Consider the following 27,616-nt stretch of genomic DNA (forward strand, 5'->3'; position numbering starts at 1 on the left):
CTTTTTGAATGTATTGGTTCCTGATTTGAAAAAGACAAACAATAAATAATATTTCAATTAACATTCTTTATGACAACTGCATATTTTGTTGATTAGAGTTTAGTTTCTGTTTCCATATTTCGGTTATTTCTTTTGGTAAGCACTGAATCTACAAAGTGTTCCTGATTGTATTGGTCCGTATTGTAGCATATTTATATTAGCCATCTATGTTCACAATCATCCAAATCAGACATTATCGAACCAATGTTACTTAATTTTGTACCAATACTAACCAATTTATTTTTTAGTAATTCAAATTCTCAACAAACAAAAAAAAATCACTGGTGTCAGTGTGTATGTAAAATAAGGGTACATAATCTTTGCCCTACATTCAATGAGAAGGCCTGTATTTCAATATTTCAACAATGCTGACAACCTATTTTCCATAAATTGTCTTCATTTGTGTTTATTTAACAACTGATTCATTTACACATTTTACCTATATACATAAACAATGTGCATGCTTATAACCTAAGTAGGTCAACAAAGAATATAGACTCTAATAAGATAAAATTAAACAGCTACAGTGGGTCCTCGTCCCTTCATTTAGCTGTTTTAATCATTTACTTTTTTCTTAACAATTACTTACTAATAGTTATACACTTTCTAAACAGAATGATAGATAAGATTGTTGTAAAATATAATACATACCTGAGGTCTCATTCTGGGATTCCACCTACAGTAGTAACCAGTCCAGATCTCAATACGGCGTAGACTGGCTACAGGAAACAGTACATGTTTATGTAGATATTCTGCATACAAAGGGTTCATGAACTCATCTATCTGACAGTTAACAAACGACCATAGAGACTGTGTGTTCTCCTTTACTTTCTGTAATAGTTAAATACTTATGGTTACACATATTCCTATTTTTTTTCATTTTGATTTTTAAGTTACGCAAAGTATTGATCATTGGGTAGCCTTTAGCTCTACTGGTGGAGAAAGTCGGGTAAAAGCCACTATGTGCACAATTTCAGACAAGAAAGAACTGAGTAGACCCATTGACCTTCCATATGCTGGCTGGATAGCTTCTTCACACAAAACTATCTAAACTTCCCGCTAAGACTCTATATCAGTTGTCAGTGAGCTTTACCATCCTGTCAAGGAGGCCACAAACATAAAATCAACTAACAGTATAGATAAGTAAATTGTATAAATTTTGGTTTAAAAACATATTGCTGTTTCATGTTCTTGTGGTTTTTTGTGAACTTGCAGATATTGGATAAAAACAGCTCTACAAACCTTCCATTGTTTGATCTATAAGTGAAGATTTCACTTTTTTATTTTTTAGTAATAACTACATCAACATCTATCATAATTTCATGCTCATAATTCATTGAAATGGTAATTTATTCCAGTATTTATGAGCATTGCAACATCTCACTTGTGAACAAAAATATTGACTGTAAACAGATACATGTAGGTGCTATCATAAATTTAAGCCATTCAAACATTTCTGAACATTCAAATCTCCATTAACTGGTATTGGCACAGAAGTCTATCACTAGCCTAAAACATTTTTTTGTTTGTTTTAACCTTGATTTGGTCATATGTTTCTGGTTGGTCCAATCAAACAGCTTTCCTGGACAACTAACCAATAATTACTAATTTCTACACAAGTGATGAGACTACTTATCCCACATGAATCAGAGCTAAGGGACAAATGACCAATAGACTCCATGTCCTAGATCAAATTGTCATCTACTATGTAGAATAAAGTCGGTGAATAACTGAAAATGGAAACTTACCAATTCTTTAAATCTCTGTGCCTCAGAGTTACACAGGAAAGTTCCAAACAAACAATTATACAGATTGTCCAAGATTGTAATCAGGAAGTGCTCATTAAACTCAAATGCATTTGGAAACTGCAAGAAAAAAAGTTATTGAATTGTTAACACTTAACCAAAAAGATTAGACTTTACCACCTGTATAGTCTCCCTGCTCAGCCATGTAGTTTGACTAGGCTTGATACTGTTTGTAGCCTAAGTTTCATGTTTTAGTATTGAAATACCTTAAAGGAACTCCACTGAGGTCCTAAAGTGTAAACACATAAAATTCTTATACATATAAGCTGAGGTATTTAAAACAAAAACCAAAATTAACAAGAGCCACCGCCGGGCGGGGGCAACGCTCGACTTTTTACTTTTTCTAAACGCAAACATAGAAAGGTTTGAACATATACTGACGTTTCCTTTTTATAAATTTAGTTGGTCTGTCTTGTCACATTAGTTTTGTTTATATATTTTGTATATATATGAATAGAAACATTAAGCATATTTCTAAAAATAGCAACAGTACGCAATTTCTTAAAATAGAACATGACGCAATTTCTAAAAATAGAAAAAAATGACGCAATTTCTAAAAATAGAAAAAAATGAATAACTTCTAAAAATAAAAAAATGACGCAATTTCTAAAAATAGCAACAATGATGCAATTTCTAAAAATAAAAAATGAGCGCAATTTCTAAAAATAGAAAAAATGACGCAATTTCTAAAAATAGCAACAATGCAGCAATTTTCTAAAAATAGAAAAAATGACGCAATTTCTAAAAATAGCAACAATGACGCAATTTCTAAAAATAGAAAAAAATGACGCAATTTCTAAAAATAGAAAAAATGACGCAATTTTTAAAAATGAAACAATGACGCAATTTATATATATATATGTGTGTGTATATATATACATGCAATATATATATATATGCATGTATATATATATATATCTATATATATCTATATATATATATATATATATATCTATATATATATATATATCTATATTATATAGATATATATATATGCATATATATATTCAAAAAAAAAAATATATATATATATATATACATATGTAATATATTTGATATATATATATATATATATATATATTTATATATATATATATATATATATTATATATATATATGTGGTGTATGTATATATGCATATATATATCTATATATCTATATATACTATATATATATATATATTATATATATATAATATATGCATATATATTCAAAAAAAAAAAAAATATATATATATATTATATATATATACACATGTATATATATGTATATATATATTTGATATATATTATATATATATATTATTATATATATAATTCATATATATATTTCAAAAAAAAAAAAATATTTATATATTATACTATATATACATGTGTATATATATGTATATATATATACTGTATATTATATATTATATATTATTTGTATATATATATATACTATACATATATATATATTCAAAAAAAAATATATATATATATATACATGTATATTTGGATATATGACGCGCGACGCCGAGAAAAATCGGTCTAAATGACACGACAATAAAATGTGCACTACAGGCGGATTTAAATGACGTCACTCTTGTTGGGCGTATTTACACATGTTAATACGGACAATACTGTTTATACGTGTGCTAATTGATATTTTTTTTAAAAGTGTTTTGACTTTGGAATTTTCAGAGGAAACATTTAAAATTATGGAGGAGGAATTAGAAGTAAGTGTCTATTATGTATAATTGATTGAAAATTCAACAGGAAAAAACATATTTTGCATGTTATAAATTATAATCGGAGCATAGCATTGATAATCTTTTATTGTTGGTAGTAACCGACGTTTGTAAACAGTAATAAGCCTACAGATATACCAGTACTTTCATTAGATCTAGTATACAATATACAAAAGGAATAAGAATTGGCAACTTTATATAGAATAATTTAGATATGAAATTCTAACGTTGGGTTTTGATTTTAACTGTCCCCAGTACAGTTGTTTTATTGTAGTGAGCCGTTGTTTTTCATAATTCATTAATTTCATATAATTATCGGCAAAATTGTTTAAAAAAAGAATAATCTAAATCAGTCGCAAGTTAAATTATTACTCATATTCATTTTAGGAAAATTGTTGCAAGAAATAGGAAAGTAAATATGTCCAAATATGCTAAGTCATCATGAGTAAAAAATGTTTTTTAGATTATAATATTGATTAATATACCAATTTAGAACTGCGATAAGTGTATAGCCTCAGTGGGATAATTTTGCACTTGGCCTGTCACGCAACGAAATCCGAGTTCGAATCCCAGCTGAAGCTAACATCTTTTATTCGTTTTTTTTTTTTTTTTTTTCATTTATAGGATCTTTGAATCCCTTTTACTCGGATCATTTTGGAAGGACTCCTAAAAACTCTCAAAAACACAGAATTTTGGGGGGAGATAATAAGCGACTCAGATTTTTGTCTGAGGAATGCCCGAGAATGAACGAGGCCCGAACTCCGTATCTACAAGAGCAAGAGACTTCCCCACCGCGAACAGTCCAGATTCTTCCCCATTGCGATGGAACGGAATAGTAATAGTAAGTGAGGAGGAAATTTGTGTAAACATAGTGATGATACCACAGACAGTAAGACATATTTTTATTATAAAAGGTTGTTGGTTGTCGCTCTTTAATTGTCATACAAAAGTTTTTAAATTTGACGACATACTGAGTCATATTCTTTCTATCAGGGAAATGACAAAGGATGAGAAAGAACTGTTGTATCATGTTCGTTAGTGGCTGAGGGAAAACGACGAGAAAACTAAACGTTTGGCAAAAAAAGGCAGCGTTCAAGGAAGACATTTCGGGTATCAGGAAAAACAGGTTTGCAAAGGAACATTTCATGTTATGTATATGACATTACGAATATGCATTTAGGAGCCATTGTTAAAACATGTCAAGTCATCTCGGCGTAACTCCAAGGCCAAGTCCATGGCACGCAGGTAAAAACCAAAGTTCTATTACGTATCATGATTGTCATACGCGTTTTTTTTTCATTCCCGAAATTATGCAGAAGAAAGAGGTCTCCCTCAACCTGCCAGCCCCTCGGTCTGCCTACGGACCAAACATCCCACCAGTGTATCTGACCTTCTGACACAACCCCAAAAAAGACCCATGCATCAGCCTGTACAAACAGTCTTCGTTCAGATCCCCGTGTACGCGCCTTTATAGGCTCACCGTCATTTCAAAGACATCTGGCGGACATGTTTACCGCATATACGTTATAGCTAGCCCTAAAAGATTGATGTATGTGCCAAACTTTGTGAGAAGCTGCGCAAGACAAATAGCAGGTACAGTGAAAGTAGGATGTGACACAGCAACAACGACGGCACTGCGGGGACCACGTACTTCTTGCACAAGGTTAATGATTGAAAAAAAAAACAATAATGTAATTTCACACTTATAAATAATTTAACCAGATATTTGACCTGCATGAATTATTAATTATTTTCTAAGCATATCTTATATAACAGAATAAGACTCGATGCCCGAAAAAGTATTGAAAAAAAATGCATGTGCTTTCTATCCCCGAAAATATTATGATTCTTATGATTTTGAATATTAAAAAAAATCGTTGTTTTTTTAAGAAAGAAGTTTTTAAAATTATGTTTTACTTTGGATATATATTTTTTGTAATTTTATAGGAACGTGATCTATATAATGAGTGCATACGGCGTAGTGTGGACACAACGTGACTCGGAGGAAAAGTTTTTGTCCATCTTACATTTGATCTTTAGTCAGAACGTCAGTTTGCCTCATTTTTTCTCGCCAGATGGGTCCATTATACTTTCTAACCCTACGTAAAATACAAATATTCGGAGTAAGAACTGGATGGCATGGCCTCACCAACTCAAACTTCCTGATTGACGAAGATCAAACCATAGGGTCCAGATGGTAAAGGGACACACGGACCTGACGCTGTGCTGTCGATGGTAGACTGGACAATTGCAGATCACGCTTAATCAGACTCCTGCCTTGTCGATACACTGGATAATTGCCCAGGTAATTATTTTTATTTTTAACATAATATTTACAATGCGGTTAGATTATATCACCTTAACTACCATTCTTAACCCGATCAGATATAAAATTCTATTAATACTTGCGATTATATATACTTTTTAAAATTAATACCAGAAACCAGTTTCAACTTTATGTAATATCAGGAGAAATACCAGTACTTCCTGTACCAGTACTTAGTTTGCATACAGACTGTCACAACAAATGTTCCGTAATGGTAAAAGTATAAATTTTCCATTAAATAGAACAATATATGTTATAAAAATGTTCTTTTCAATTTATAATGAAATCCAAAGTAGTGCCAAATGCAGTACCAGTACCAAATTTTGAGCAGTTATTCAGTACCAGTACAAGTGCAGCATATCTTGTGTGTGACAGTACTTATGCAGTTTTTGCAAAATAAGATATGCACTATAGGTACTGCAGTATCAATACCAAGTAATGCAATTAAATGCATGGTCTGTACAATAGTTAAAAATATCAGTCTTACTTTTTTTCCACAATTAAAATACTTATTGTGTATAACTCATTTGCTATTGCTCCATACAAAAATTAATTGAATATTATTTTAAACTAGCATGCCTTATTTCAAGGGCAAAAATAAAAACCGTTACACTATTGGATATTTTATGTGGGGCGCGTTATGACAGGACAGAATGAAAAGATCGGAGTATCATATGCAAGTACCAGGTACTGATTCAAGAAATCTTAATTACTTAGATTCTTTTTTAACTTCTAGTAACTGGGCAATCTACACAAAATTTGACAATCTTATCTTTTTTTTCCCCCCAAGGACAAAATATATGTAAACATGAACACCGTAGTTTTGTTCAAAAAGCATAATTTATTTATGTTTTTCCTTTTAAATCGCAATAGGTAAGGCTTTTCCAAATTAAAATGATTTAAATTTTCTTTTAAGGAACATGCGAGGTGTTTTAGTTGATGCGGGAATTTGCACATCTAAAAATTAAATTCCGGAGGCATGATGTAGAAACTCTTCAACAGCTGGCCGACTGTAACAGAGAAATCATCTACAACCAACAGTGCTGTATGTTACCCTCAGTGGTCATGGCGGCAATGGAAACCCCTTTCTAGAGAGATTTTTTCAAAACCAATTATTGTATAAGTAAACTAGGTTAATCTCATTCAAATAAAAATGTTGTTAACTCACAATTCCAGACTCTACGTTCCTGAACCATAGAAAGAGAAAATATCTTATACATGAAAATTTAAGAGTTTTTTTCTATTAATCGTCTTACTAGTATTTTTTTCTTTGATTTTACTCAATGGTTCTTAAAAAGTTATAAGCAATATCTAATAAATACTTTACACATGAAAAATTGAAAAGAAAAGAGTTGTCACATAGAATGTCTTCCACATTTATATTTATTATGAAACAGGATACATGTAAAATGTTCCGGAACAAAATATTATGCAGACGAATTTCGTCTCTCGCATATAAACCCCCATTCTTAATACACTTTAACGTAAATAAAATTCTTTAAACAATTTTTTCTGCCCGCGTGACCCAAGTTAACGGTCATGCTATGTAAGAGCTTTCCAAGCTCTACCGGTTCTTTTAACTTAAATAATTCTAAATAAGCTCTGAAAAATCTTTATTTTTTATATTATAGATGCATATTAGGAAATAAGTTTGTTGCATTTGTCATAACGGATATTTATCATTTTTCTATTTGATAGAAAATTCCAGCATTTCCGGTTCCAGTCGGACACACCGGGAGTGGTAATGGCGGAGAAAAACACCTGAAGCGAGGAACATTTGATCCAAGTCTTGAAAGAACCCGGATTTCCGGTTCCAGTTCATGTTGCCCGTCCAAGGGTATTACGCCCGGAGGGAATGACATCAGAGCGTAAGAGATATTTGTCGCGAAGTTTTGCGAGCGTTTGTCAGTCAAACAGTCAGTCATATTATCAGTGATTAAGGGGCACTGTTATAACTGCAAGTGCTGACTTTAAGTATCCACAGAACTTTTGTTTGTAGTTTAAAAAACTATCACCATTGTTTCTATGTTCTTAATAAGATAATTATTTAATATTTTACCAATTTTCTACATTTTTCTGTTGTAAAGGAAAAAATGGAGCTTTTTTATTTAAAACTGTCTATAGTTTTGCCATAGCCGCAAAAATAAAATAATTGTTCAAAATAACGCTAGACACATACGCTATATTGTTTGTTTATTTATTTCTTTGTACATTTTGTATTTGGTATTTGGCCTAACAAGGTTTCTGCTGACGGCAACGGATTAAACATATTCGATCAGTGCATATAAAAACCCAAACAACGCCTTCTGTTCGTGGTCTGCAATATTTGTTTTCAGGCAGTATATATTTTTTGAAAAAATCCCGTAAGGATGTTGAAATGTTTTGTACAAATTGAAGGAATATAACGTGGCAATGGTTAATACGCCCGTGGTGTGACACGCTTTTATTATATATTGCCGTGTTCTTATTACGTTGCTAAGCAACACTAAAATCGCAATTAGCGAGAGATGTAATGTTTAAATAACTTAATTACTAACTTCTTTTAAAGTTTTAACATAATTATTGAGTGGATTCTTAAGAAAACGTAATTGCCGCATTTAAAAGTCTACAATTAATAACGTTTAAACGTCAATTTAATTTTTCGACGTTCATTTGATAACAAAAAGTGTTCAAATATATGACGTTCTTTAAATCGGGCATATCTCGATAATTAATCTTTTTGATTTTTAAAACGGTTTTCACTCTCATTATGCAGAAAAAAAATATCTACAATAATTTAGTTAAAAACCAAATTTTCGAAAAAAAATGTCATTAAGACCGGTTTTTCTCGCGTCGCGCCTCATATATATATATATGTGTGTGTATGTATATATGCATATATATATATATATTATATATATATATATATATATATATATATATGCATATATATATTAAAAAAAAAAAAAACAAAAAAATATATATATATTTACATGTATATTTGATATATAATATATATATATATATATATAATATGCTATATATGTGTGTGTGTATGTATATATGCATATATATATATATATATATATATATATATAATATATATATATATATGCATATATTATATTCAAAAAAAAAAAAATATATATATATATATATACATGTATATTTGATATATATATGTGTGTGTATGTATATATGCATATATATATATATTATATATATATATTATATATATATTATATATATATTATATATATATATACTGCATATATATATTCAAAAAAAAAATATATATATATATATATATACATGTATATTTGATATATATATATATATATGTGTGTGTGTATGTATATATGCATATATATATATATATTATGTATATATATATATATCTATATATATATAATAATATATATGCATATATATATTCAAAAAAAAAAATTAAAAAAAAATATATATATATATATATTATATATTATACATGTATTATATGTAATATATTATATATTATGTGTATATGTATATGTATGTTATATATATATATATATATTTGATATATATATATATATGTGTATATGTTATAATGTATATATATATATATATTTGATATATATATATATTATATATATATATATATATATATGTGTATATGTATATATGTATATATACATATATTATTACAAGTATGAAAGACAAATACACCAAAGAAATAAAAAAGTTATGATCCAGGTAACAAAGTTTCGGACGGCAACGGCAACGGCAACGCCGACCTGACTATAACAATACCTCTACTTTTTTTTTCAAAAAAAAAAAAGTCGAGCTAAAAATGCATAAATGAATGAATTACAATAAATTGAAAATAATATTTTTGTGATATTGTTAGCAAAATTTCTATTCATTAAGACAATGAAGACATTTATTATCAAATGAAAACTTCTTTTTCTAGTACATTTACACCAAATATTGGTAAAAGATTGAAATACCTGTTTTGTCATTTGCCAAACACAGTCAATAAACTGTAAGAAGACTGGAGATCTATCAGCATCAGAATGTTTGTCTTCACCATGCCCCACCCTCTACAATATAATATATAATGTCAATGTCTTATCTTCACCATGTCCCTATATAATTTAAACATCACATTTTCAGCATGTCCCACCCTCTACATTATGATATATAAACTTAATGTCATATCTTAGTCACATCCTAATTTTAATCTTAATGTTGTATTTAAACAATATGAAACCCTATAACATAATTATAACATTTTAATCAAGGTGTTAAATCGTCTGAACCATGACAATTTATGTGTGTCCAAGCACACAAATGGAAGAGCAAACAGTATTATCTTCTTTATGAAATAACATTCATTATTGAAGAATATTATATATTTTTACCTTTATCAAACAAACATTAAAATATCCCCCCAACACCCCTATCCACCCAAAAAAAGGCAATTTTTTTATTAAAACTTATCTTCAACATAGTTTACAAAAATAGAACAAACCTGGGCAAACTTGTGTCCAAAGCTGAGCCATTCTTTCTCTAGAAGTACCTCAAACCCTTTGATGGTCCTATAGTAAGGATCTAACATGATCATGGAGAGTGCTGTTAGCTGTGCGGTACGGTCCCAACCATCGCTGCAGTGTACCAGCACCGACGTCTTATTGTTCTCAACTTTGTCAGCCACTTTTACAGCTCCCGCCAGGATTTGCTGTGAACATTTAAATGTATAAACAATTAAATAAATGCAATGTTAACTTAAATCAATTGTCTTTTGTTAAACAAAGCAGAAAGTTCTGACATAAAAAATACAAAGATTTCTTTAAATTTGTGAAAATACCCCTTATTTGAAGAAAAATCTTTGAAAATATGGTTGCAGAAATTGGGAGTCTGTACTTATTGTACATTAGAACACAACAAAAATGTACTTTTTGTACATTGAAACACAACACAAATCTATTTTTTGTACAACAAAACTCAACATACATTTATTTTTTGTACATAAAAACACAAAAAAAATGTACTTTTAGTTACATGATATCAACAACTTTTGTACTTTTTGTATACCATGTAATCCAACCAATAATATAGATTCAATTTTACCAGTATCACATAATCTAATATGATACAAAAGCTGTCTTAGATTCTACCTAACTCAATACCACATACCTTGATAATGATCTACCAAATGTGTTGATTCTATGTTACTTAACCACTTTGGAATCATCTATAGTTGGGAACAACTACATCTATTCAACTTTCTTAAACTTGCAAAGACATGGTAATGACATAGTTATTAGTAATTAAAAACGTGTCCATTACAAAATGGATGCCCTAAACATTTCACAGGTTTCATCAGTCTACAGACAGTCAGCAGGACGGCAGACAAATAAAAGGGACGGGCAAACAATGGCAAACACATACGCTTCCCCCTTAAAATAGTGGGCATATAAATATGCTTTCCTGGTAATCTGTTTCTCTGTAGCCAGGTATAGATGCTTTTGTTATCAAAAATATACAATGTGGAGCTTAAATGCTAATGACTTTTCTGTTGATTTTGCTGTTTTTGGCTTTTAAGTCATGCCACCCATGTAAAGGTCAAATGGCTAATTTTTAGCTTTATTGATAGAAGTAGACTTTAGTGTGTATATCTAGGCATTATTTTAAGTACAAGAGTAGGACCACTTACCTTCTATGTATTAGATGAAATAAAAACAATTGCATGTATCATGTATATACCAGGAATCAACCCACAAAGGTTGTTGGCAAGTAACTTGAAATCAGTGACTGACCACTCAGCCATTGAGGCATTGCTTTTATAAAGACAGTTAACAAGAGCTGTCCGTAAGACAGCGCGCTCGACTTTTTTTATTGCTTGCCAATAAAAAAAGTTTTTGCAGTAAAAGGCAATACAAGAATCTCTGTATTTTTAAAGTGAACAATGGCCATGAGCATTAAGATATTTAGTGAAGAATTATTTTACTGAATTGTGGATACCCTTGAACACTGCAGCAAAGTTTGAAATGTTTAAGTCAAAGAGGGCTGGTAAGAAAGAAAAAGTTTTTTAGTGCTTGCCTATAATACAAAACATTGACAGTTAAGGGCCATAATTCAAATAAAATCTTTGACAGAATTACCTTCTCCTGGACATGTTTGGGAATCATGATTGTAAACAAGTATTCCAACTTTCAAATTAATATCTCAAACAGTTCAGTCAAAAAGTGGACTGGTACTAAAAACTTAACCAAGATTCTAAGTCGATAAAAGGCCTTAATTTTTAAAACAAATCCTTGACAGAGTTACCTTCTCTTGCGTACAGATGGGGGTAATGATGTGAAATAGCATTAAAAGTTTCAAAGCAATATCTCAAAGGGTTAAGGCAATAAGTGGATTTTACCCATATTCAATGTATTTTCTAAGTCAAAAAGGGGCATAATTCTGTCAAAAACCTTGACAGAGTTATGTCCTCTTGTCTGTTGATGAAGGTCGTGATGGTAAACAAGTATGGTCAGTTTCAAAGCAATACCTCCAATGGTTTTGAAATAAAGTGAGGTGGTACAAAAAACTTAACCAAGCTCAATACACTTTCTAAGTCAAAAAAGGGCCATAATTCTGTCAAAAACCTTGACAGAGTTATGTACTCTTGTCTGTAGATGGAGGTTATGATGGTGAACAAGTATGGTAAGTTTCAAAGCCATACTTGTAATACTTCTGAAATAAAGTGGGGTGGTACGAAAAACTTAACCAAGGTGTGACGCCGACGCCGACGCCGGGGCGAGTAGGATAGCTCCCCTTTTCATAGAAAAGTCGAGCTAAAATCAAAGGAAGATGAACTTCTGCCCCTGTGTATGCATCTTCACTCTCAAAACCACCGCCTCTTGCCTGTAAGCAGGTAATATGAAAGGATAATATGAATACTGTATGAATATTTCTGTGCCTAATCCTTTTCTGTGTTCATTTACTGGTCATATCATGTTTTGAATAACAAGTATGAAGGCTGTCCTAGCTCTTTACTGGTGACAAAAGCTAATATCACTTCCAGTTCAAGCCATTTAAGAACTACATCATTTCAAGACTTAAAACTGCACACCTACAGATGGCAAATGTTTCAAAAATAACATTCAAGACGGTAATAATTTAAAGAAACTTTTCAACATTCATAAAATAATTACATGTGATGACTTACATTGTATGTTAAGCAAAATGTTGATAAAGTCATTATTTTTTTTAACCTATGCTTTGCCCTTTTATCACCTTTACTATTTTAACACATTTTAACACATTAATATTAAATGTTAGTTTACTTAAGTTTTTTTTTTTACAAAAAGTCCTTCTGAACAGGTTAGACCATATATAATGTAAACACAATTTATGATGAAATATTGAAATTGCATCATTTTTGCACATGCTAAACTAGGTAATATGTCTGTAGGCTATGAGTTCTATAAGTAATGGTTACAAAACCAAAATATGTACCATACCTTATTAGCAACTGCATTCATACTGGGTCTCGCGTCCATGATATACAGTTTATTTGAGTGGGCGTTGGCATCCATAATCATCTGTACGTACATCTCGTCGTCCTTGTTTCGCCTTACCAGCCACGCCAATCAAGGTTGACTAGACGGGTGATTGTCCGCTGACTTTTGGGATGAATCCATGATAATACCTAGATACAGATGACATAATAAAATAGAAGAAATCCATGACAATACCTACATACAGATGACATAATAAAATAGAAGAAATCCATGACAATACCTACATACAGATGACATAATAAAATAGAAGAAATCCATGACAATACGTACATACAGATGACATAATAAAATACAATGTAGAAGAAATCCATGACAATACCTACATACAGATGACAAAATAAAATAGAAGAAATCCATGACAATACCTACATACAGATGACATAATAAAATAGAAGAAATCCATGACAATACCTACATACAGATGACATAATAAAATAGAAGAAATCCATGACAATACCTACATACAGATGACATAATAAAATAGAAGAAATCCATGATAATACCTAAATGCAGACAACATTATAAATTTGATGAAAAAATGTTTCAATACATATAAAGATTGTAAAATTTGAAGTTTTTTTACTATAAGCATTAAACTGTTACTCAAAGTGGCATGATTTGAATCCTTCAAAAAACGTTTAGAAATCTATATCTACTGTTATAGAAATATATAAATTTTACCAATCCAGGTGATATTGAATGTAGTGGGCAACATATGACATACCTTGACATTTTTATTATAAAAATTCTATCTTGTTGCAATAAGAGAAATTTCTGCATAATTTGATATACATGTATACTGAAACAAAAAAGAAACTTTCTCCAAGTTTGAATGTAGATATGTTAGTACAGTTTTTCAATCCTTTTGAAACTCGATTTTTACGTTGAATAAACATATCGGGCTTTTATACGGGGACTAGCTGACCGATTTGGCAAACAAAACAAGTTTTACAAGCTACTACATGTATATAAGTGTATATAAGTGTGTACATCTAAGTGGTACCCTTGAACAACTGGCACATACTTTGCGAAAGTTTCTTTTTTGGTTCAGTATATGTAATTTCTACAACCAGTAGGAGCTAGGCAAATTTTAAATAACTTACTTAGTATACATTGCAATATTTTCACTCATTTGAACAATTTTTAAGATTTTATGAAAATAATGATCAATCGAGAGGAGTGCTTCTATAAAAGTGTTAATTATCAAATTGCATAAATAGAAGATACCGAATGAGTAAAGGGTCAATACTGAATTCATTAAACGAGTTGAATAAAATTATATTATGCGAGTCTCAGTACATACATTCCAACATCGAATTACAGTAATAGAGGATATTGAATGAGTGTAATCTAATACTATACTATGGCGAGCATGATATTGTTTTATTCAACGAGTTCAATAACTTTAGTATTGAATCTACACAAAAATAATATTCTATTTATCACATATATAAAACAAGAGCTGTCGGTAGGACAGCACGCTCGACTATTCTAAGTGCTTGATAGTAAAAGAGCCTTGATAATGTATAATTTTTTAAGTTTACAAAAGGGCTAATTTTTTTTCATAAATTCATGTTATAGGCCTTAGAGAGAGTCTAATTATACAGTATTGCCTTGACTATTCGGAAGGAAATGTCACAAGGGTGTTTTATTGAGTATAATAATACTAATTACCTATGAATACATAAATTTGACAGAAAAGGTACAAAGGCTTGTTATTAAGATGTTTTATCAAGTAAATCACTGCTTTGTTATCATGAATGCATAAAATTGTCCCAAAAAAAACACAAACCCTTAAGTAGTTATTGAGATAACAGCTTACAAGCAAAACTTTACCATGAATTTCTAAGTTGAAAAAAGGGGAGAAAAATCAGCCTAAATGCAAGATAGAATTATGGATCTTTGTCAGTGACCTACAATTATGACCCTAATTGCATATGAGAAGTTTTAAATAAATATCTTTAATAGTTATTGAGATATGTAAAACTTGCATGTAAACATTAACCAAGAGACTAAGTAGAAAGGGATATGAATCAGCCTTAATGCAAGATGAGTTATGGAACTTGGTCAGTGACATACAATTATGACCCTCCAATTATGACCCTAAGTGCACGTGTAAAGTTTCAAGTAAATATCTTTGAAGACCTTTAACCTTTAACAAAAATTTCTAAGTTTCAAAGGGGCAAATAATTCTGCAAATATTGCAGGCAGAGTTATGCAATTTTGCAAACTGATGTACATTGTTACTATAAAAAAAGTATTTTAAATTTCAATTGAATATCTCAAGCAATAATTGAGATATTTGACTTTACAAAAAAACTTTAACCAAAAAATTTCTAAGTTCCAAAGGGGCATAATTCTGTCAATATTGTAGGCAGAGTTATCCAACTTGTCAATCTAATGTACCTTGTTACTATAAATAAGTAATGTAAGTTTCAATTTAATATCTCAAGCAATAATTGAGATATTTGACTTTACAAAAAACTTTAACCAAAATTTCTAAGTTAAAAAGGGGCATAATTCTGTCAATATTGTAGGCAGAGTTATCCAACTTGTCAATCTGATGTACCTTGTTACTATAAATAAGAATTTTTTAGTTTCAATTGAATATCTCAAGCAATAATTGAGATATTTGGCTTTACAAAAAACTTTAACCAAAATTTCTAAGTTAAAAAGGGGCATAATTCTGTCAATATTGTAGGCAGAGTTATCCAACTTGTCAATCTGATGTACCTTGTTACTATAAATAAGTATTGTAAGTTTCAATTGAATATCTCAAGTAATAATTGAGATATTTGACTTTACAAAAAACTCTAACTATCGCAGACACCGACGCGGACGCTGATGCCGGGGCGACTACAATAGCTCTCATATTCTTCGAATAGTCGAGCTAATAAGAACAGTAAACTGCTAAAATGAGTAATTTTTCAATGACGCGCCTATTGTGTAACACTAACAATAGCGCACTTTAACGCTATGTTTCTATATAGCCCAAATGATGTCACGTCAAAGTGTTATTACACTAGTGTGATATCATTTTTATTACATGGCTTTATTACACTCCTGCGCCGCAGGTTTATGTGATAATATAATGTAATGTAATAACTCCCAAGACCACTCTACACAGACACTTTTATCTTACCGGCATCCTGCCGCGAGATCTAAATGTTGCCACTTGCTTCAAAAAATCATCAGAAGCTTGCTTTGGGACTGCCATCTACAATAGGAAAATATTAGACAATCAACAATCATCTACTAATAAAATACAGAAATTATATATCATGGATATCTCAAACATGGTAATTTGGAGACTAGCGCCAACAAATAACATGGCAGATTATCATGAATGCTAATGACTTTTGTAGACATATGTTCTTTAAATTCAAAAGTTAAAGGGACTCCACTGAGGTTTTTTGACATGGCGGGACTGATAATAATTTTTGGAGATTTATGTTCCATTTGATGAAGGTCTAGACCAATAACTTGTGTGCAAAATTTCTGATCATTTGCTCAATCCATTTTTAGAGAGTAATTATTCTAATTGTAAAAAATGGGTCAAAGACAGAAAAGGCCGGGTTGCATTTGTACACCAAATATCATGAGGCTGTGATGTTACGAAAAAAAATTTCAATTGACCCATTTATGCCGAAAATTTAATTCAGTAGGTAAACAGGAAGTGGTTTAGCTACACACCTAAATTGAATCCCACAGTATGGGACCATGTGTCAATGCTGTATGCCAAATATCAAGAGGCTGTGATTAGTAGTTTCTGAGAAAAATGTTACGAAAATTTCCTACCAGTGACCATTAATGTGAACAGGAAGTGGATGAGCTGCAGACTTGAAATCGAATCCCACAGTATGGGACCATGTGTCAATGCTGCATGCCAAATATCAAGAGGCTGTGATAAGTAGTTGCTGAGAAAACTGTTACGAAAATTTCCTACGTCGAAAAATCTAACTAATTTAACTAAGTGGATAAACAGGAAGTGGATGAGCGACAGACCTAAAATCGAATCCCATGGTATGGGACCATGTGTCAATGCTGTATGCGAAATATCAAGAGACTGTGATAAGTAGTTGCTGAGAAAACTGTTACGAAAATTTCCTACCATTGACCATTAATGTCGAAAAATCTAACTAATTTAACTAAGTGGACAAACAGGAAGTGGATGAGCGACAGACCTGAAATCAAATCCCACAGTATGGGACCATGTGTCAATGCTGTATGCCAAATATCAAGAGGCTGTGATAAGTAGTTGCTGAGCAAACTGTTACGAAAATTTCCTACCATTGACCATTAATGTCGAAAAATCTAACTAATTTAACTCAGTGGATAAACAGGAAGTGGATGAGCGACAGACCTGAAATCGAATCCCACGGTATGGGACCATGTGTCAATGCTGTATGCCAAATATCAAGAGGCTGTGATAAGTAGTTGCTGAGAAAACTGTTACGAAAATTTCCTACCATTGACCATTAATGTCGAAAAATCTAACTAATTTAACTAAGTGGATAAACAGGAAGTGGATGAGCGACAGACCTGAAATCGAATCCCACGGTATGGGACCATGTGTCAATGCTGTATGCCAAATATCAAGAGGCTGTGATAAGTAGTTGCTGAGAAAACTGTTACGAAAATTTCCTACCATTGACCATTAATGTCGAAAAATCTAACTAATTTAACTAAGTGGATAAACAGGAAGTGGATGAGCGACAGACCTGAAATCGAATCCCACGGTATGGGACCATGTGTTAATGCTGTATGCCAAATATCAAGAGGCTGTGATATAAGTAGTTGCTGAGAAAACTGTTACGAAAATATTTTCCCCGCCGCCCGCCCGCCTGCCTGCCCGCCCGCCGCCCGAACATTCACCATACTATAACCCGGATTTGCACCAGTGCAACCCGGCCAAAAATGACCTAAATTTAAAGTTGTTGGAACGCTTTTCACTCAAACCAGGCTAAGAATAGCACAAAGTTATGATTTCATTTTCATTTTTGAGTATAACCTTTAATTATCTCTTGCATATCTTTCTGTTTCAGGTGTCCTAGCTGATCTATATAAGAAATTAAAATTTTATGTTTTTTAATCTTTTGAACCTCAGTTGAATTTCTTTAATATTGATACAATAAATTTAATTTTAAAAAAGGTTTTTGAAGTTACACAACTTGAAAAATTGAGAACCGTGGTACCCACTACCCTAAGACTATAAATAACTAAGTGATCCCTAGAGCTTGACATGGGCCGTATTTGACCTCTTGCCCATGATTTAAACAACCTTGAAAGAGGACAACTAGATTATGTTACATACAAACTGTACTAAACATTTAAGCTCTAGGCCTTCAACTTTCAGGAAGATTTTGATTTTTAAACTGTGCACTCAAGTTATCCATAGGGCAGGCCACTTTTTATACCAAAGTCCTTAGCTTGCCAAACTTGTTAGAGGCTCTCACTACACAATACTTCACACCAAATCTAACCAAAGCTTAACATAGTTACAGGTCTTGTGTTCTAAGAGAAGTTGATCATTTGAGCCGGGTCACAACGAAACCAGCATAATGGGTTTGCGACCAGCATGGATCCAGGATCCGTGCTGTTCGCTATCAGTCTCTCTACTTGTTATAGGGTTGGTAAGCGAACAGCATGGAACCTGATCAGACTGCGTGGATGCGCAGGCTGGTCTGGATCCATGCTGGTCGCAAATCCACTATGTTGGTTTTGTGTCGTGATGTGGCTCAATTTTTATGAAACTGTCTAGAATCTACACATGTAAAGATTATGGAAATGAAATATATTTACCAGACTAGGATATGTGTCAATTACATCGTACTTCTCGTTCATCCGGCTGATTTTCCAGTTATCATTGGGTACACCCTGTTCATAAAATATTCAAATAAACAAATAACCCTTAACCTGGTATATTTATTTTAATGGTCTCATCTAGTTTCCATTTTTGGGACTGTCCACTATCAATATTGGTGATAGCAAGATAGAAATTCAAAGTTAAGTCAGCCAACAGCGTAGAGCCTGGTCAGACTGCACGGATGTGGCAAAGGCTAATCTCTTTTGGTTCTGGCAGGTTAGCAGTTCATTATATCACATTAACATGTGGTTATTAACTTAATACAAAAACAGACACCTCTAACAGGATAGTAAGTTCTGAGACTTTTAAATTAATTATCAACTTGTTTTTTTCAGTTCTCTAGGACATCCATAACAAAAAAAACCAAACAATTAATTACATGTAACAAACCAATCATTTGCAAAAATAAAGTAGCTATATAAACGCAAAACAATAAAAATGTAATTCTTGCATAGTTATAAAATAATAGAATATACAATAGCGAACAGGAAACTACTTTTTTAACAATTAAAACCCCAAGCTGATCAAATACCTTATATTGAATGCATGACTTAATTTTATGTTGATATTTATATAAATATGTTATGAGGCTGAAATGTATTCAATCTAAAAAGTTATACATTTCATTCCAACATCCTTTTCAGTTCTTTATGTGAAGCTTGTGGACATATTTCTAATTCCATTCATTCAAGATGAATAGATGATATGGCATCGAAAAAGAATTAATTGATAGAGCAAACACGGAAATAACCAAACAAGTCTGTACCATCAATAATTAAGTTGTCCTTGAATACTTGACTAATCTCTGTGCCTGGCAGCTAAACAAAGGTTGACAGTGATCAATGAGATCATGATTCCTAAATAATGTTTGGTGAATAATTTTACTGTTTAATAAAATATCAACTTAAAAATGTACAATTATTATGCTACGTGTATAGCCTTCCCCTTGTCTAACTATTTTAGATAGTTAAGATGAACATAACTGATTTACAATACTGTTGTGGTACCAAGATAGTGAAAAATTACCGTCTTTTAAAAGGCCCATGCCCTAGGGATGCTTTCATTTTCATTTCTCAAAAGTTTTTATATTTGGTGCCCTGTTATATTTCCAAAAAGTTACTCATTGGCCAATTACCTGAACCATCTTTTTGCTTCTATTGTATTTTGGCAATTAGTACAGATATAGAAATATATAGTATTTTAAAAGGAAGTCAAAATACTACTTTGTTTACATTTTGCTACCTTTATGACAAAGAAATGTCACATGTATTTCTACTTTCCTCAGGTGATAAGCATCTAACATGTTCTAAAACCATTATTTGAGCCGCGTCATGACAAAACCAACGTAATGCGTTTGCAACCAGCATGGATCCAGACCAGCCTGCGCATCCGCGCTGTCTGATCAGGATCCATGCTGGTCGCAAACCCATTATGTTGGTTTTGTCATGACGCGGCTCATTTAAATGTTAATGTGTGCCTTTTCTAAAGAATGAAATATTTATTTGTTTTTAAGGCATGAAGTGCCTTGAAGTTTTCCTTCATGTGTACATCATTGCGTGCACCTGTAGTTAAGGCTGTCATTGATGGAAAATTTTGTATCAATATATCAAGAGACAAATATAAGTGATATATCTACTTTGACAGTAGATACAATGAAAAACATTTAAATATGGATTATAAATTAGGATCATAGTGTTATGCATGCTTGTATTAGACATTACAAATAGTATTAACTAAATGAAAGTTGTTTTTTTTTCTGTTATTTTTGTCACTGACATTCGAAAACAGAGTTTAAAGTTCAAGTCAGCCAAGAAATCTGGAAAAAAATAACTTCTCTTATAAGGCAAAATAGGGAGGTATATTTCAACATAAATAAATTTTTTTTAGCTTGTATCGATATTTGAATGTGTGTCTCAATATTGTATCGGATGATGAATATCCATGATATATCGATACAGCGATATTCAATGACAGCCCAACCTGTAGTATGTAAGTTTTAGCTATTAACACCTAAACATGGACTGACAACCTTTACAATTAAGAAAGTGCATGATATTATAGGTTGGTCAATGACACAACTGCAAACCAATTATCTTTTTAAAATGACCCTGGATTTAAAAAAAAATTGATATCTGGCAATTACTCCAGTGGTTACACTGTCAGACAAAAAGGCAAGAAATGACAAAGTTATTCTTCGAACTAAACTAAAGTCTACTATTTGTCTGTCAGACACATTTTATCAGCAGAAATAAAGAAGTCCTTACATAATTGAGCCGCGTCATGACAAAACCAACATAATGGGTTTGCGACCAGCATGGATCCAGCAGTCTGATCAGGATCCATGCTGTTCGCTATCAGTTTCTCTACTTGTAATAGGGTTGGTAAGCGAACAGCATGGATCCTGATCAGACTGCGCGGATGCGCAGGCTGGTCTGGATACATGCTGGTCGCAAACCCATTATGTTGGTTTTGTCATGACGCGGCTCATATAAGGATACATACCTGTCTCTTAAATTCTGCCTCGTGGTCGTACACTGTCCATCCATTTATCCCATAATCCTCTTTAAAATCAAAGGCAAAAAGTTGCTGTAAACAAGAGATACCAGATATGTGGTTGTTGTCAGTAAAATATGGAAACATTGTATATCTCTTTAAAAATGATGACTTTTTATATCGTTATAGCAAGGGTGAAAATATAAAAAATATTCTGACATGAAAAGTTTTATTTCATATTCACTTAAAAAAGATACAATAGCCTCTGGTACTTGTTATCCACATGATATTTCAATTCAAATTTGTCAGAACTACGTAACAAAAAAGCCCTTACTTAGTACCTAAGCTTATAAAATTGCAAAAAACCTCTACATTATTCTCATAGCCCTATTTTTCATTTAACATACAAAGTGTCTAATAATATGAAACTATTTATACAATTTGTATACATTTCTTTCACATTTACTATCAAGTATACATTTCTTTCACATTTACTATCAAAAATTTTCCCTTTTATTCCTAGTTTTATTCCTTTTTGTTTGTTTTGTTTAAAATTTGCTTATTTATCTATAAACTTTGGGCTTTAGAGTATGAATGAAATCTTTACCTAGTTATTACTTAATGTTTCTTTAACATTTAAACTAAATTTTATTTAAACTAATTTTCCTAAGTTTGATCATTTGAAAACTTAATTCACTTACCTGCAGACATGTATACATCTTTAAGATATAAATTGAAATTTTACCTGTTTATTACTTAATGGGAAAGCAAACTGAAGTATCTTCTCATAGACGAGACGTCTTGAATGATTCTCCTGTCTATGTGCAAACCTCAAATTCCTCATATCCTAGCAACAAAATAAAAGTCAATCTGATGAGTAAACCAGAAATAGTCATTTTCTGAGAAAAACTTTGCATGGAAACAGAAATGTTAAAGCTCCATTTGTTCTTTAGAACATCAATTACATTATAAAAATAATAACAATACATTAACAGTTTGTTCCTGGCCTGAATTGATACCAAATCGGCATATTTCTTATTTCCAATACTACATAATTGTATGAAAAACAAAATTAGTGATTCTTATTGATGTCAAAATACAGAATGTGTTAACAATTATTCAATAGGGAGACTTTCCGATGTCTGTTTAAAATACATGCGAAGAGTTCCATAGTCAGTCCACAATGTTTCCTAAACATTTATAATACGTTTTGTTTACAATTATGTGTATTACACGATAAAGTGATTATCAACCCAATCCATGGCTTTTCGAAAGTATGCTTTATAATTTTACCAGTGATTAAACACATAATTAAAAGTTGATAAACTTTTAAACTGTGACACGTGTCTTGACTCTGTTTATGGACATGAATTTTTATGTTCCTGGGTATGAATGTGCCTTTAATATTGAATGTTTATATTTTGGTTGAATTTTGATCAAACTGATGGTATGTCATATAGATTTTAAGAAGTTTACTGACGGTGGAAAAACTACATTTTCTACTATACTGATTCCAATTAGCACCCTGACAGCATGCAATATTTCTACACCAAAACTCTAAATATATCTACGAAATTATTATGTTGTCCTACAAAGTGGTGATTACAGTTGTTTCGATTTATTTTTCAAAACTTAACTTTTACCCTGCCTGTGTTAACAGAATTCACCCATGAAACCAGTTCAGACCAATTTCCAGATAACTGTTCATGGTCTGCACTGTTTGCTATTCAGTCATTACATATTTTGAAATTTCCCCTAAAATTGATAAAATTTATCCAGGTTAAAAAACGGACAAGTTCATTTTTAAAATATTTAGCACAGAAAGGGTTAAAATGGACTAGGGGTGTCATCGATTCAATCGATATCGGTGTATCAACGATCTTTGTGATCCGATTCGATATCGATTCCATTTTTTAAATATCGGATATCGAATGCACATATATTTCTAGCTAAAGAGACTTCAGCGAACAGGTTTTAAAGAACTGATAGACCTGTTTACTGTCGCAAAACGTCAAAATAAAAGCGACATATAAAGTTATGGAAGCCAGAAACATTTTTTTTTCTGAAATGAAAACGGAAATCAATGCCAAAGTTACCCCCCAGTGTCTCTAACGAATGCTGCCTAATTTCGTTGTAATCTCGCACGTCTGCTAAGTGGATGTCAAGACCCCTCATTTCAGATTTTAAAAAGGGAAAATGCCAAGAAAAATTTGTCAGTGTTTCTTTGTAAAAATTATGATTACAAAATGTTAAACTTTAATAATTATTCAGGTTCTTAACACTTAGTCTAGTATAATTTGCCAATTAAACCCGGCTTAATTGGAACGGCATGGACGGTATTTAGCATGATCAGTAACTACGTAATAGCAACAACAACAACTAAAGTAATAAACTTTATAGTTACTAGTCATTAGTTTTTGCATTTATAGCTAAATGATAAAAAAGGAAACAAATTGTTCAGTTTTCATAGTTTATCTTTTTTGCATTTGTCTTAATATAACTGCTTTGTCAGTGTCTTTAGGAAACATTTAAAAAGACTTGAAAGCTAAAATTTAGCCTGGCAATCGATATATTGCTGTATCGCCGATAATTCATTACCGATATATCGATACAAAAATCCTTATCAATGACACCTCTAAAATGGACTGGTAAATGGACGAGGTCCTCATTTGCTAGGAATTGTTTTTTGAATCAATTAAAAAATACTTGAATGAGTAGCTTTAAAATAATCTTACATACTTTACATGTTAGATCAATACAGTAGGAGTTTTCTCCCCTGCTGGAAACGCCCCCTATCTTTTCTACACGGCTGATTACACCAAGGGGTACATCAAGCGTAAATGGAGGTTCCTGTGAAATCAAAAAAAAAATTAGGCTGCATATACATGTGTATCATACATGTGTATCTAATAAAGTATATAAATCATTTTATAAATGATTATGAAAAGAAATATTATTGAACAGTTGTTTTAAGACATTTATATCCCCCAAAGTAAAGTCAATTAATTGTTTTGTTATGCATCTTTCTATTGCAATCCGTGCTCCCAACCCAAAAAGAAAAGGAGAATTTGACTTAAAGATTTTCAAACATTTCATAACAGCCAGAGGCAACATCATGGTGCCACCAAATTCCTCCACTGTGTGTTGGACATACATGTATCCCCCATTAACACAAAACAACTATACTGCCCTCCTGTCACAGATGTAAGAGAAAACCCCCGACTCATTTTCCACCCACTTTTCCCTCCACTGCCATACTTGTATGAAGCTTTATCTTACTGTGTAACTCTACCATTTGGAAAATTCTCACTACCACAATAAAATATTCTGTCAATAAAAACATTGGTGCTAGAAAATCTTATCTCTGACAAATAGGCTTCTCTTGACACTCCATGTGCAACACTTCTTTACATTTTCCTACACATACTCTTCAAGTTCCAGATGAAACGTATCGCCAGAAGGTTAGGCATTTCCTTTATTTAACCCAGTGGCAGATTATATTATTACACATGTACATAGTAAATAGTAATTCTTACCCTATCTGTGCTCTTAAAGTAAAGCTTGTAATTGGTGATGGTTAAATTTCCTTTGATGAAGTCACTGTAAGGACATAAGTAGGTCACCTCTCTCCCTATCCAAAACAAAAATAAAAGCATTAACAAGTAAAATTAAGTTGTCACTGTAAAGACAATGATATATAAATACTAGTGATATGGACTTATGATCTTATATGAACTGAAATATACAAGTATATAAGTAGTGTACATTATTTATCTGTTAAATTTTCTGACAGTAAATGTTTTAACACATTTCAAACCCAATAAACCGATGCATTTTAAATTGGGCAATTAAGCATCGTAAACAAATGAAAACTGGGACAACCTAACACACCTATTTCACAACATTCGAATTTTTACTGTCTATGATCATAATACATATAATTATTAACATACATGTACATTTAATTGAATTTTCATCAAATTTGCACACAAAAAAGTTGAGCTGACTGAATCTCTCAACATTGGCAGGTTTAAATTGTTATAATCAGAGTTTTCAAGTAATTCAACACTCTTGTATGAAATTGAGAAAAGATAATGCCTATATCCAGACAACTCACATGTCGATTCCTGTTGTTTTTCTCCGTCCAACATAGGAGGTTCATCAGACTGGCTGTTATGCTTTAAGTTTTCTTTGAAGACCTGCACAATATATAAAACAGTAGATATTTACTACAAAAGCAGTGCATGCAGTGTTAAAGCTCTTCCACTAAAAGAAAAACATAATTTGTTTCCATCTATTTGGTTAACAGGACCCCATAGGAAATAAGCACACCAGCTTAATGGGTTATCCTTGTAACCATAGAGTCTAGATCACTTTTAAATAAAAACTTTGTATTGAAATTTTATAGAAATTCTTTTATTTCTTTTATATCATGTTTATCAGTAACTTTAAACAATATTCTGTGATAATTATAATTCTGACTGTTGTAGTTTTAATCTGAAATGTGATTTTATTAATTTTTTTTTAAAATACATTTAACAATGCCTCATCTGATCTCAGTCATTAACTAAATTTGTTTTATTTATTTTTAATATGAAATGATATTTTAATTTGGATAAACTGTTATTTTATATATATTTATTTATATATATATCTTATTATGTAACTGTGATCTATGTTGTTGCTAAAAATAAAATAAAATAATTACAATATTAAATTCATTTATAACAAGAGTGCTGCATGTGTTGTTAACGCTTGCCTGTTAAAAACATGCTTATTTCATTTTCACAGATTAAAGTGTGTTTTACACAAGTATATCCAAAAACATCAGCAGCTTCAGCTTGATTTCATGTTTTCCTTCACTAAATATTAACAGTTTAAAAATGTTCATTCTCATAGTCTTTTTACCCGCATCTAATACATTAATGTATAATTAATGAATACTAGTAATTAAACAAACAAAACCTTTTTGTGTGAGCACGCTCCACTTTTCTCAGAATTGATATATGATGGTTTTTGAGCAAGTGAACTGCTTCGGGACACTTTTTAGTGAGGAATCAGGGTCAGCTCGGCCCTAAAACGTACTCTGTCCCTGAGTCAGCTCAGCCCTATTCCAACTCGGCACAGGTAGCTGTCCTAGGCTTTGGCTTGCACGACTATAGACTACATGTGTATATTTAAAAGAGGAAGTTAAATTTTAAAAAAATATATAATTATATATTATAGAATTCCATACCTATCAGTGAAGTGCACTGGGTACTAGTCAAACTGGATGCCATGCATAAAATACCGAATGACACTTTCAAAACAGAAAATATAAAATGATTTTTTATTTGACTTCCCTGTTCACAAGCTTTGTCTACTTTTACACTATGTTTTCTTAAAAGTTGACCGAGTTAGTATAGCCTAGGGCCGAGTTGACTCTTTACCTTAGTCAATTAGTAAGACCAAGGGGTATCTGGTTTTTGAGGAATACTGTACAATAGGACACCAGATTTGGACAACTTACTCTCATTTCGTGTGCTTGAACATTTTCTGATGACGAGGAAGCAGAGGAGCAAAGCGACTTTGAAGGCGACCCAGTATCTTTTTCACTCGATGAGTCGTTCATGGGAAATGAGGCCGATTGTTCTGAAACTGAGTTACTTATGGAATCCATACTTGCGGTTGTTTGTCTTAGTCTTTGGGGGTTTCTTTGGCTTGTATCATAAGGGTCGCTTTTATACTTTTTATCCATATTCTTTCACATTTAATTGCAAATCATATTTATTTCTTATTTGGAAGTTTCACTTCCGGGTTTATCTTTTATTTGAAGAGTATTTTTACCGG

General features: G+C 31.6%; 1 pseudogene; it reads right to left on the minus strand.

The window, feature by feature from the left end:
* Window positions 1-27,616, minus strand: LOC132725525 (myotubularin-related protein 2-like; annotated as a pseudogene).

Source organism: Ruditapes philippinarum, unplaced genomic scaffold, assembly GCF_026571515.1.
Source record: "Ruditapes philippinarum isolate M1 unplaced genomic scaffold, ASM2657151v2 ctg5229_1_1_1_1, whole genome shotgun sequence".
In the NCBI taxonomy this organism is placed as follows: domain Eukaryota; kingdom Metazoa; phylum Mollusca; class Bivalvia; order Venerida; family Veneridae; genus Ruditapes; species Ruditapes philippinarum.